Source organism: Prosopis cineraria, unplaced genomic scaffold (assembly GCF_029017545.1).
Source record: "Prosopis cineraria cultivar Desert tree isolate PC_DT_omini unplaced genomic scaffold, ASM2901754v1 PC3, whole genome shotgun sequence".
Lineage (NCBI taxonomy): Eukaryota > Viridiplantae > Streptophyta > Magnoliopsida > Fabales > Fabaceae > Prosopis > Prosopis cineraria.
Genome location: NW_026555334.1, coordinates 38,915,943 through 38,928,177, shown reverse-complemented (window position 1 = coordinate 38,928,177; position 12,235 = coordinate 38,915,943). Strand labels below are relative to the sequence as shown.

Genomic DNA, 12,235 nt, shown 5'->3' with positions numbered 1-12,235 from the left:
TACACTTTCTCCCCTTGCATCTTTGAATTATCCTCCCTCCTCTCTCTCCCTCCCCCAATATTAGTTTTTATATTTTAAGAGCCAATTATTTTTTTAAAAAAGGTTTCGAGTCCTATACATTATTTGAGTATTCAAAAAAATATTTTATATTTTTATAAAATAATATAATTAATTTTAAAGTAAAAATTAAATAAAAAATAATTTTATAAACAAAATTAAGGGCATGTACAAATTTTTAGCTCTACTATTGAATAAACATAATAAATAGAACAATATTCTTGGATAATCATTTGATTATCATTCATGCCAGACTTAGTTAAAAATTTAGAATAAACTAGAATAAATACACTTTGTATGTAAGGATTAAATAATATAAAAAGTTAAATAAAATTAATTTTAAAAAAATAGTACTTTACTCATAATTAAATAATTTTTCTCAAATTTTGTGTAAATGGTGAAAATTTGTTTTGAAATAAGTGTCCAACTTTTTGATGAGAGATAATTTGATTGTGAAACTAAAGCTAATAGCTAGAATTAGAAGAAAGCTTTTATAGACACCTAAATCACATTAATCGAATGTCGGATGAAAAATGGGGCATGTTGAAAGTGCCTCGGTTGTCGTCAAATGATAGCAGAATTCTACTGTCAAAAAGTGTGCAATGCGTCATGGCATATTGTTCTTGAACTATGGCGCATGGCACATAGGCTCAAGAGCTGCAGCATATGCTTCCTATTCTGCACTATTTCACTATTTTCTAATTTTAAGTAAATGCATTGATTCTTTTCAAAATTTCATGTTTATGCATAATATTTGAACTTTGATTAGTTATTGTAAAGTTCTTTTAGGATGTTTTAAATATTAAAAACTCTGGATCCCATTTGTACAACTTGATAAGTTTGACAATTACATTGATGTATTGGTTAAGGAGGATTAATAAAGATAATCTTACTTGTCTCTCCCAGATATTACAGCCTTTACTATAAAAAAAAAAATAGATCATTGAACTCATTCCCATCAATTTTGACCGAACACCATTTATTTTTATATTTATGAGGCCCATAATGTGTTAATCTCTTTAATCTTTTTGTCTTTGTTCTCAATCTTAGCTTAAAAAAAAGAGGTTTAAAAAATTTTTATCTGAAAACATTTACAAAAATAATACCAATAATTATAAATTAAGAAGTTCTACTCATAAAATATCAAGCTCCAGTTGTAAGTTAAAGGTAAATAATTGTGAAAAAAACACAAGTGCTTTACTATTTTAGTTATAAAATAAGAAATATTTATAAAATAAGAATATGACTCGTGAGTTAAGAAGTTTTAGTAATAAAATGTAAAGTTTCAATTGTAAGCAAGGGATAAACAATTGTATGGGATAGACACAGGTACTTTAGTATCTTAGTCATAAAACAAGAACTATGACTTGTTAATCAAAAAGTTCTATTCATAGAATGTAAAATTTCAGGTATAAGTGAAAGGTAAACAATTGTACAGGATAAACATAAATGCTTTAACATATTAGTTATAAAACAAGAAATATAACTTGTGAATTAAAAAATTCTACCTATAAATTAAGTTTTTTCAAAAATAATTTGATTATTTTAACAAGGCCAATATATTCTTTCTACCCCAATTGCAAATTACACTTAAATTCGAAAGGACTTAGATATAATTTTTAAATTTTATGATATTTATTTATAAATAAGTCTGTACTATAAGTTCTATACATAATTTTTCCCTTTTTTTCATATCAAATACAATCAATTTCATCTCTAAAAAATTCGGATTCATGAAAAAATCGGTAATCTAAACAAAGCCCATAGTTTCCTTTCTTCGTCTATTCCTTGCCTGGTTTTTCTCTTTTTTCTTTGACGTAGTTTCACGGAGAGGAGTTTTTAATGTTGGGGTCAATTCAGATGGGCTAACATGGGGAAGGAGATCCTCTCCTCATCCTTTCTCTCCTTTTTTCTCCACATCCCCATCTTCACCTTCAATTAAAAAATAGATGGTTCAGATTTAATTATTTTATACAACAATAATCATAATATTATATTAAAAATAAATAAATAATTTTAAATTGTTAGAATTTAATTTTCATAGTTTATAACTGTAATAAAATAAATAAATAAATTTATAAAAAAAAGTAATAACAATATACAACTAACTATGTAGGTTAAATTTTAACAGTTTAAATTTATTTTTATTTTTACATGATAATTATTTTATAAAATAACAGTATACAACTAACTATGTAGGTTAAATTTTAACAGTTTTAATTTATTTTATTTTTTATATGATAATTATTTTATAAAATAAATAAATATTGATCATTCATTTTGTTGTTTAAGGGTTGAGATGGGGATTAGGATAAGAAAATGAGAGAAAGGATGATGAGAGGGTCGGGACCTAACATGGTCCATAAATAAACGCACGAAGGGGTCATCCATTCACGCACAAGAATGGCAGCGATGTTTCGTGTGTGCTTCCTTCTGATACTCATCTCCCCTGCTCTCGCGGTGCTCTGCAACCCAGCTGACAAGAAAGCCCTCCTCCAGCTCAAGCAAGACCTCAACACACCCCTACCTTCTCGCCTCCTGGGACCCCGACACCGATTGCTGCTATTGGTACACCATCAAGTGCGACCGCAAAACCCACCGTGTTATCACCCTCACCATTCTCGATTCCGTCCCCTACACCAACTTCTCCTCTCAAATCCCACCTTCCATCGCCAATCTCCCTTACCTCCAGACCCTCACCCTCCATAAACTTCCTAATCTCACCGGCCCCCTCCCTCCCGCCATCTCCACCCTCACCTCCCTCCGCTACCTCACCATCAGCTGGACCAACATCTCCGGTCCAATCCCCAGCTTCCTTGCCCAACTCAAGAACCTCACTTTCCTCGATCTCTCCTTTAATAACCTTTACGGAACAATCCCTGCCTCCCTCTCGCAACTGCCTAACCTTGACGCTCTTCGCTTGGACCGCAATCACCTCACGGGTCCCATCCCTGAATCCTTCGGCTACTTCAAGAGCAGCCCTGATCTCTATCTCTCCCACAACAAGCTCTCCGGTCAGATCCCCAGGTCTCTCGCTAATTTGAACTTCACTTCCATCGACTTGTCCAGGAATAATCTCGAAGGAGACGCATCCATGCTGCTGGGGTCCAATAAGACAGCGCTCCAGATAGTGGACCTGTCGAGGAACCTGTTGGCGTTTGATCTGAGCAGTGTGGTGTTCCCCAGCAGCCTGACGTCGTTAGATCTGAATCACAACAAGATATACGGCAGCCTTCCGGTGGGGTTGACGGAGCTGAATTTTCAATATCTGAACGTATATAACAGGCTGTGCGGCCGAATTCCGGGGGGGGAAAGTTACAGAGTTTCGACGTATATTCGTATTTCCATAACAAGTGCCTTTGCGGCTCCCCGTTACCAGCATGCAAATGATAGCTGTTACAGCTTCTCCGAACGACAACGTATTCGAGTGTGCTTTAATTTAAAATAATAATAATAATTGGCGCTGAACAGCGCGACTAGTCCACCAGCAAGAGTATGTTTCGAAGATGTCTTTAAATTTTTCTTTTCGCTGCAGCAAGCTTAGTTTGCTCTGCCCATCAAATCATAGATTCTCGACGGATGAGTAGCTGACGGGATATTTTGGCCTGAAGAAATGGGTTCTTTTTTGACGTTCACCGCCGCAATGTTAATAATATATATATATATATATAAATAAATGATAATGATGTAAATCTAAAACGTTGAATTTTAGGGTCCATTGCCTTTAACTTTGAAAAGCACATTTCCTCTTTTAAAATGTTGAGTGTTGTTTAAAAATTTTAAGCTTAATCAAATTGATTTTCTGAATGTACATTTAACAATCCATTGAAATTGAATTTGGAAACTTGTCAGGAGAAAGCCTTTGAAATACAGCTTTTAAATATTAATGGCATAACACATGTAGCATATGATGGGGGGTTCATGTGGCTTTTAAATGTATATGTGGAAAAGAAAAATAATTCTAGATGAAGAGAAGACGGTCTGAATTATCAATTTTATTAAGAAATTTGATAAGAATTGTTTATAAAAAATTACTTTTGCATATAAAAATTAATTGAAAAAATTTTTGTGATGAATTCGAATAGAATATAAAAAAAAATAGTTTTTTTTCAATATATCTAACTTTTACATTATTATTATTTAGATATTAAATTTATATTATTTGAAATTTCTTAGCACATTTTTTAAACTCTCTAATATATATATATATAAAAAATTATAAATCATTATAAATTAATATCTTTTTTAGTAATTGTATATTCCAAAAATACATTTTATTATCATAATAAAAATAATTTTAATTTACCAATTTTTAAAAAAATATATTTAAACACAAATTTCATTACAATAATAAATTTTAATAAATTAATTTTTATCAAATAAACTTTTAGCAAACTAACTTCTAACAACCTAAAAGCCAAACACACTTAATCTCTGCTATTCGTGCTTGTGTCATGAAAACCATTCCTTGGACGGTTGATTAAAAGGTACTGTTCAGACGGGAGCAGATCTCTCCCACTCCTTTCCTCCTGTTATTTTGTTCTGTCTTCTCGGGTTTAGAGAGGGCTTCTTGCTTTATTTCCTTTGTTTTTTTTTTTTTAAGAAAATCGATCCCATCCCTATCATCCGAGGGCAAGGAAGAAGGGATATACAAAGCCCCTATTTAAACAAAGGACTTGCATTCGATGATTGTATAAGTATTAAGTATTTATATTATTTAAATAGTTAAAAATTATATATTTAATTTAAATAAATTTATTCATTTATTAATTTTAGTGATGTATGAATTAAAAATTTTTGAAATCGATTCCAACAAAAGCGTTAGGGAGTGCTTTGTGCGAAATCAACCAAGCTGCACTTGTATATATATATATATATATATATATATATGAAAAGAAGACGTCTTTTTTGACTTTTGACTTGGACTGGTGCTAGCTAGCCTGTATTTCCATGGCAACGCAATCGCATGACTTTATGTGATTATAAGTATATTAGGGAGAATGACACATCAGTCCTCAAAAAAATTAATGATAGTTAAATTTTGATTAAATTTTTAAAAAAATTAGGTATAGAAATTAATTCAAATAATTAAAATTTTAAAATTTAATTATAAATATGATATTTAAATTTTAAATAATTAGTTTGCAGTTAAAATTTTTGTTTATAACTATTCAAATTAACATGTTTTATTTTACAAAAAATTTTATCAAAAACTTAACTATCATTAATTCATCATTTTCAAAACTTATTTGCCATTCTCTCAGTATATTAAGAATATATAGGAAATATCTATTGATCTATAGCTGAAAGCAAGTTTTCTTTTTTTCTTTTTTTGGTTACTATAAGTGTTTACAGTTTTTACAAATTTTGATCTGAGACAAGCTTTGCATAAATTAAATTAGAAGGATTCTATAAAAAAAAAAAGAAGAAAGAAGGAAAAAACAGAACAGAAATGAAATGGGTGAGTTACTGAATAAACCCCATACACGCTCTTACTCTGTATGCAGCCTTCTATTCTCACCCATATACAGGTTTGGGTGGGAGGATATGGATGAGTACATAAAACCATGAGAAAATATTTTCAATGCAGTTGCAACTGTTTGGCATTCATTCATATTCACGGGGATTGAAGTTAGTTTCTAGTTTTTCTTTTGAAAAAACAAAACAGAGAGAAATGCAAAATTTTTTTTTTTTTGGGGAAAAAAATAGCAGACTTTAGTACTTTAATGTATTCTATTTGATATGAATATTGATATTGATTGAGGTCAAAGTTGAGTGGGCATGATTGGGTGGTGGGGGACCAGTGCATACAGCTGCGTAGCACTGGAGTTCAATCCAAGTGGCCGCCATAGTTTTTCGTGATGATTCTGCAGCGTATCCATCCAAATCCCATATGATTAGGTGGCTTGCTTTGTTTTTGTTGACGACCTCCAAAAATGGCAACCATCTTTCCTTGTTTTTCATTGTCATCAGTATTCTATTGGAGATCCAGAGTGTTTATTGTTTAATTATTAAAACTATAATCAGATGACTACTTCACTGCACTATCATTCCCCTTCAAATTGACGCATTCTTCCGCACGAAGTTTTTCTTGAAATCTGTAAAGGCAGATCCAGAGATTGCCTTTCTAAAGCCATCTGCAACTTGACTAGTAGCTGCTATATGGTGAGCTCGAATTTCCTTTTTGATTGCTCTCTCACGAATAAAGTGAAGATCCAACTCAAGATGCTTTTTATATAGCATGCAACACAGGATTGGCAGTGATCATGAATGCCCCTTCGTTGTTGCACAGAATGTCAGGAATAGAAGTGATTTTGACTCTGAGTTGACTTAGTAAGGACTTAAGCCAGAGAAGTTCAGCAACAGTTGAAGCCATGCTTCTATGTTCAGCTTCTATGCTAGACCGTGCTACTGTAGATTGCTTCTTCTTCTTCTTTTTTTTACCAACACTGTAGATTGCTTCTTAGAAGACCATGAAACGAGATTTTTTCCAAAGTAAATACAATAGCCTGAAGTGCTTCCTCTGTTATTACAATCAGCTGCCCAATCAACATCACAATAGGCAATAATATCTCTATTACGAGAAGGCCATGGGTACAAACCATGGTAAATTGTACTAGCAGGATACCTAAGAATTCTTTTGACAGCCTTCCAATGTTCTTGCAAAGGAGACATCATGAATTGACACACCTTATTAACAGCAAAGCCTATTTCTGGGCGTGTGATAATAGCATATGGAACTGCACCAACAATGGATCTGTAAAAAGCAAGATCTGAAAACAAAGTGGAGGCTTCCTTGAATAATTTCAAACTAGATATCATTGCAGTGTTTGACTCCTTTAGCTTGTGACATGCCAGCCCTACGCAAAATATTCGTGACATATTTAGCTTGAGAAAGCATAATAGCACCATTGGGTTTCCCGTTAACCTCAATGCCCAAGAAATAGTTTGAGAGAACCAAGATCTTTCAACAAAAACTCTTTGTTCAAGGTAGCAACAAGATTAGAAATGTAAGAGGAGTTAGTTCCAGTGATGATAATATCATCTACATAGGCTAGCACATAGAGAATATCAGCACCAGTGGCATGAATGAAGAGAGATTGATCGCACTTGCTGCTGCAAAAAACCAAATTTAGATAAAGCACCAGCCAAATGCTCAAACTGGGCTCTAGGGGCTTATTTGAGACCACATAAAGCTTTATCTAATCGACAAACTAGATTCTTGTCAGCATAAACGTAACCCAGAGATTGTTGCATATAGACTTCTTCATGTAACACACCATTCTTTTCTTTTTTTTTTTGAGCAAAAATGTAACACACCATTCAAAAAGGCATTTGTGAACATCGAATTTTCTCTGGGCTTCCAAATATAAATTAAAAATAAATAAAAATCCCCATAAAATAGAGTAAATTAAATAAATAAAATAAATAAGGAAAAATAGAATTTTATAAAAAAATTTAAAAATAATAAAATAATATCTTAATGACTTTAAAAGAATTTTTTTTCCTTTTTATTGACTCCCAAATACCCTTATTTTTTTTCTATCAAATTAAATGCCTTTAATGTGATTTGAAAATCTAAAATAATGGAGTAAAAGTCAAAATAGAATGTACATTGATATGCTTGATTTTATCATTAAGAAAAAAAATCCTAGTTGAAAGGAGGACAGAAAAAAATTGACAAGAAAATTGAGGAGAATTTAGAGTGAAAAAGCATGGATGAAGGGACAATGAAGCAAAGCATACAATAGTCCCTAGGCATGTTGTTATCATACATGTATTAATTCTTGTTCATTTGTCCCATCTGCGAACATTTCATCTCCAATGATTAGCTAGCCACCACTTTTTCCTTCTCTCAACAAGAAATGGTTGCGCTTGAATGAAAGTAAGGCTACAAAGTACGGTGTAGCATACAAATTCATTGTGTGTGGAGCTGATATAGGTCTTGCATCTTGTGTATGATTTGCTTCTTTGTTATGATTATTTTAAAATAAAATCTGAAAGTGGTTGGCCACATGCTTGACCTCTAGTGCTTTTGGATCTACCTTTGTGTTAGACTCTCGTTGATTGATATTGAGATTACTTTGCTTTTATCCTTTGATGGCCATTGATTATAATATATCTTGATAAGAATACCTATGCATTTATGTAATGTAAATTAATAGGATGGGAATACAATTGCTTTTTCTTAGATCTCATCCTGTACTTCCTTGTATTGTCAACAATAAAAGGAGCGAAGAGTGACTTTTAAATTATTTTATTAATTTTTATGAGTAATACTAAGTCACCATAGATATTTTGATGCATTGTGAGTGATACTAAATTATCGCAATCATTAAGAAATTCTCTTGAAAATAATAAATCTTTAGCATATTCTATGTTATGTTATAAGTGATAAATCACCGTAAATCCTTAAAAAATATCCAATGAGATGTTGTGAATAACACTAAATTATTGCAGGTAAAAATAATAAAATTGTTAGCATATTTTAGGTTATACCATGAGTGATATTAAGTCACCATGAATTTTAAAAGAATTGATTGAGATACTGTGAATGATACTAAGTCATCACAAGCATCAAACTCTGTATTAAAATTTTTAATTAAATTATTCTTTAGGAAATTCACTTTAAAAATTCTTTTAAGATTTGTCAATAGTGATACTAAATCACTGTATATACTTAGAGTGTCAACTAGTAGACTATGAGTAATATTAAATAATCACAAGTTTCAATACTGATTATTTTTCTCTTATCCAAAGGTACTTTCTTGGAACAAATTGTTATTTAAAAAATGAATAATAATATAACCCAAATTATTAATCTTTTCATAAAAGAAATTAATTAAAAGAATTTAAAAAACTTAAATAATAATATTTAAACTACATGGGCTTTAATTCTTATCACATGGTACGTAGGTCCTAGGTTTTAATCCTAAGTCAAGTCCTTCTTTGTAAATAAATAATTATTTTAAGTTTTAATATTGTTTCTTTATTTTTCATGTGATTATAAAAGGTAATTAATATATTATTAAAAGACTAATTAATTTATGCAATCAATTTAGGATAACTGTTCTTATGAACAGGTGTCATGGGGTACTTAACATATTCCTCATATACAGTCAACTTCCAAATCATTTTCACAAACCATCCTTTTTTATTACATAGTTTTTAAGGTTTTTTAAAAGTTTTGGTGATAACTCCCATTTTTTCTATGTTCATTGACATTCCCTCTCTAGAAAGATCACGATTCAGGTGTGATAACATTATTTACATCAATTTGCCTAAGATTCCAGCCTTGAGTAATAGCAATAGAAAGCACAACTCGAGTAGTATATTAGTTATAAAAACAACCACTCACTCACTAAATAGTCCGCAAGAAAAGTGAACATTACTATTATACATTGACTGCCATTTAGAGAATTGCTATGGGTCACGAACGCAAATGCATAGGATCAAGTTCAAGAATTTTTCTCAAATTCATCACAAAAATGTTAAAATACTAAATCAAGTGATGTTAAAGAATGAATTACTAGTATTAATGAAAATGAATAAACAGGAAAAAAATTAATTTGCGTATAAAAGATACGAATAATCAACGAATTTAGTGGTAATATAGTATATGTAGAAAGAGAGAGGAGGGGTGGATGGTGGATGGGCACCAAGAAGCTTGGAATTTGCGGTGGTAGCCAAAGATGAACGAAAGAGAGCGATGGTGAAATCCGCGTCACACCCTGGCTTTCTCCATTTCGTCCTCCTCCGAATAATTTTGTTGGCCACCTTCTTTTTCCTTATTCCATTTCTGCCCACGTGTCATTCCCTTATTTCCCTCTTCATCCTTTCTAGTCTTCCCCCCTCCCCCGAATAATATTGCCACGATTCGATCGATCCGTGCAAGAGTATACTAAACTAAGTTAAATAGTAAAAAGTTAGTGATATTTTATCATGTTTGTAGTTAACATTAGTATTTGTCACGTTGACATTTCCTAATTTTTTCCTTTATATAAGTATGTTGAAATCAATCCACAGTATGCAGAATCCAATGTCTACTTGCTCAAATTCCAGCAACTTCAGGTGCCCGAGTGTATGTAGTTCTTTTTTATCTTTTTAGGTACTTTTTATCCTATATAAGTACTACTATTAGTCCTTCATTGGTGGTTGGAAGTTATTCTTCATGTATGATATATATATTTAACTTCGAATAGTTTGGCTTCTGCTGTATTTTGATAATACAGTCTCGAGCTCTAGGTTTGATGCATTATCGTGTACTTGCTGTTCTTAAAGGCACCTCTTCTCAGGTGAAGTTTATTTAACAATTTAAGTGGGATATATGCATCCATGCACACTTCAAGCCTATGAAAATTGTGAAATTAGTGATTATGTAAATTGGCATGCACCTCTACATCAGGTCCAAGGAGCAATCCTGGAGAGTGGGGGCAACAAAGCATCCCTTTCTGAGGCGGTAGAGGCATCCGTGAGTTATCAATTCTGTAGGATAATAAATTATATTAAGGTTTCCTTCTTGATTGATTTATTATCAGTAATGTCTTTAAACTATTGTCCATCCAGATTGGAATGAGTTATCAACACTGCATGATTGCTAATCGTTTGTTTTTTGCCATAATATAGGGTAATGGACTATATTATACTTGGTTTGGTGTTGACAGAAATAAATCAACCTGCATTCATTCGACTTCATCAAAAATTTCTTACCTATTATATTAAACATATTCTTGTCTCATCTATCTAAATTTGATTTGTTACCAAGTAGTATGGTCAATTTCTTTTTTTATTCTACTGTTTCAAATATCTAGTCAATTTCTGCTGTGTTTTATGAAAAAGATAGCATAGAAGATTTTTGAATGCAAATTATAATGGAGCATAGAGAAGGGAGAGAGAGATTCCAAGATTAGTTCATCACTTTTATTATCATCAGTCTTTTTGAGTTTGTATATGGTTTGTTTTGTAGATTTTATACTTCAAACTATTGGCTATTGAGCACACATTTTTCTTATTTATGTTTGAAGATCAACTGGTATCGATTTTCAAGTCTACGAAATAGATTTCATTTTACATTTGTTTTGCTGATCATGTTTGTTAAATTTATATACGATGGGTTATTTGATGCCTCAAGCAATTTTTGTACTATATAAGGTTTTAGAGAAGAAAGAGGAGTTACTGGATCCTAGAAAGGATGATGGGTCTGCCTTTACACATCTGCACTATGATTTTTAATTTAAATATCTTAGATAGGGTTTTATATCAAGCTTTATTTTCTGGCCTTTTATGAACTTGAAACATGGCTGTAATTTTACTGTATTCCTCATGCAATTCTGTAGGTGCCAAAGGACGCACAATTTTTTTAATAGTTGCAAACTTGCAATAGGCATCTTTATGATTAGAGGCTCACAAAATTCATCCAATCACATTTGGTGCAACTAGAAATCCCCCATCTTTAGGTGTTTATGATTAGAGGCTCCCAAAATTCATCTAAACACCATTAAGATGAGTGATTTTGTTCTTCACAGTGTTATTTATGGTGGGTGTGTCTTTTTTTAAACTATTGATTCCACGTCCCAGATGCATAAAATTTTGCAGATCATTTGGGTTTGACTATTGGAATTTATTGTGGCTGACAATATTTATTTTAATTAACCTTAATGGAGTAATTTTTAGTTGTAAAAAAATAAATGTTTGAATTCATTTTATTAAATTCACTTCACACGTGTCCAAGTTATTATTGTCTAGAGGAGAAAAACAATCGTATAATGGGATAGGTGTCGTTCATGATTACATATTTCAAAATAAAAGTAATCGAGCGCAGGTAGTGCGCTAGTTAATATATTTGATGATGGACTCCAAAAGCAACCGCATGTTTTGGTTAACGAAGAACGAAAATGTTTCCGCCCACTATAAACGACGCCTCCTTTTTTATTGTTATTGACAGGACCTGGCCCAAGAAAAAAAATACCTTCTAGATAAAGAGGCCCTCGGATTTTTTAGTTCGGCGGCACATTTTATTGAGCTTTAATCTTTGTTGATTATTTCATCATTACAATTTTATCAAATAAAAAGAGTAAACATATTTATTTTCTCATGGCATTTATTTATAAAACTAACTAAAAACCATAGCAAGAAAAAATATTATTTGTTGAACCTTATATTCTGCCAACTAGGTTCT

General features: G+C 31.7%; 1 pseudogene; it reads left to right on the top strand.

Moving 5' to 3' along the window:
• The first annotated feature begins 2,407 nt into the window (after nt 1–2,407).
• LOC129304399 (polygalacturonase inhibitor-like) lies at nt 2,408–3,541 on the top strand (annotated as a pseudogene).
• The last annotated feature ends 8,694 nt before the right edge of the window (nt 3,542–12,235 follow it).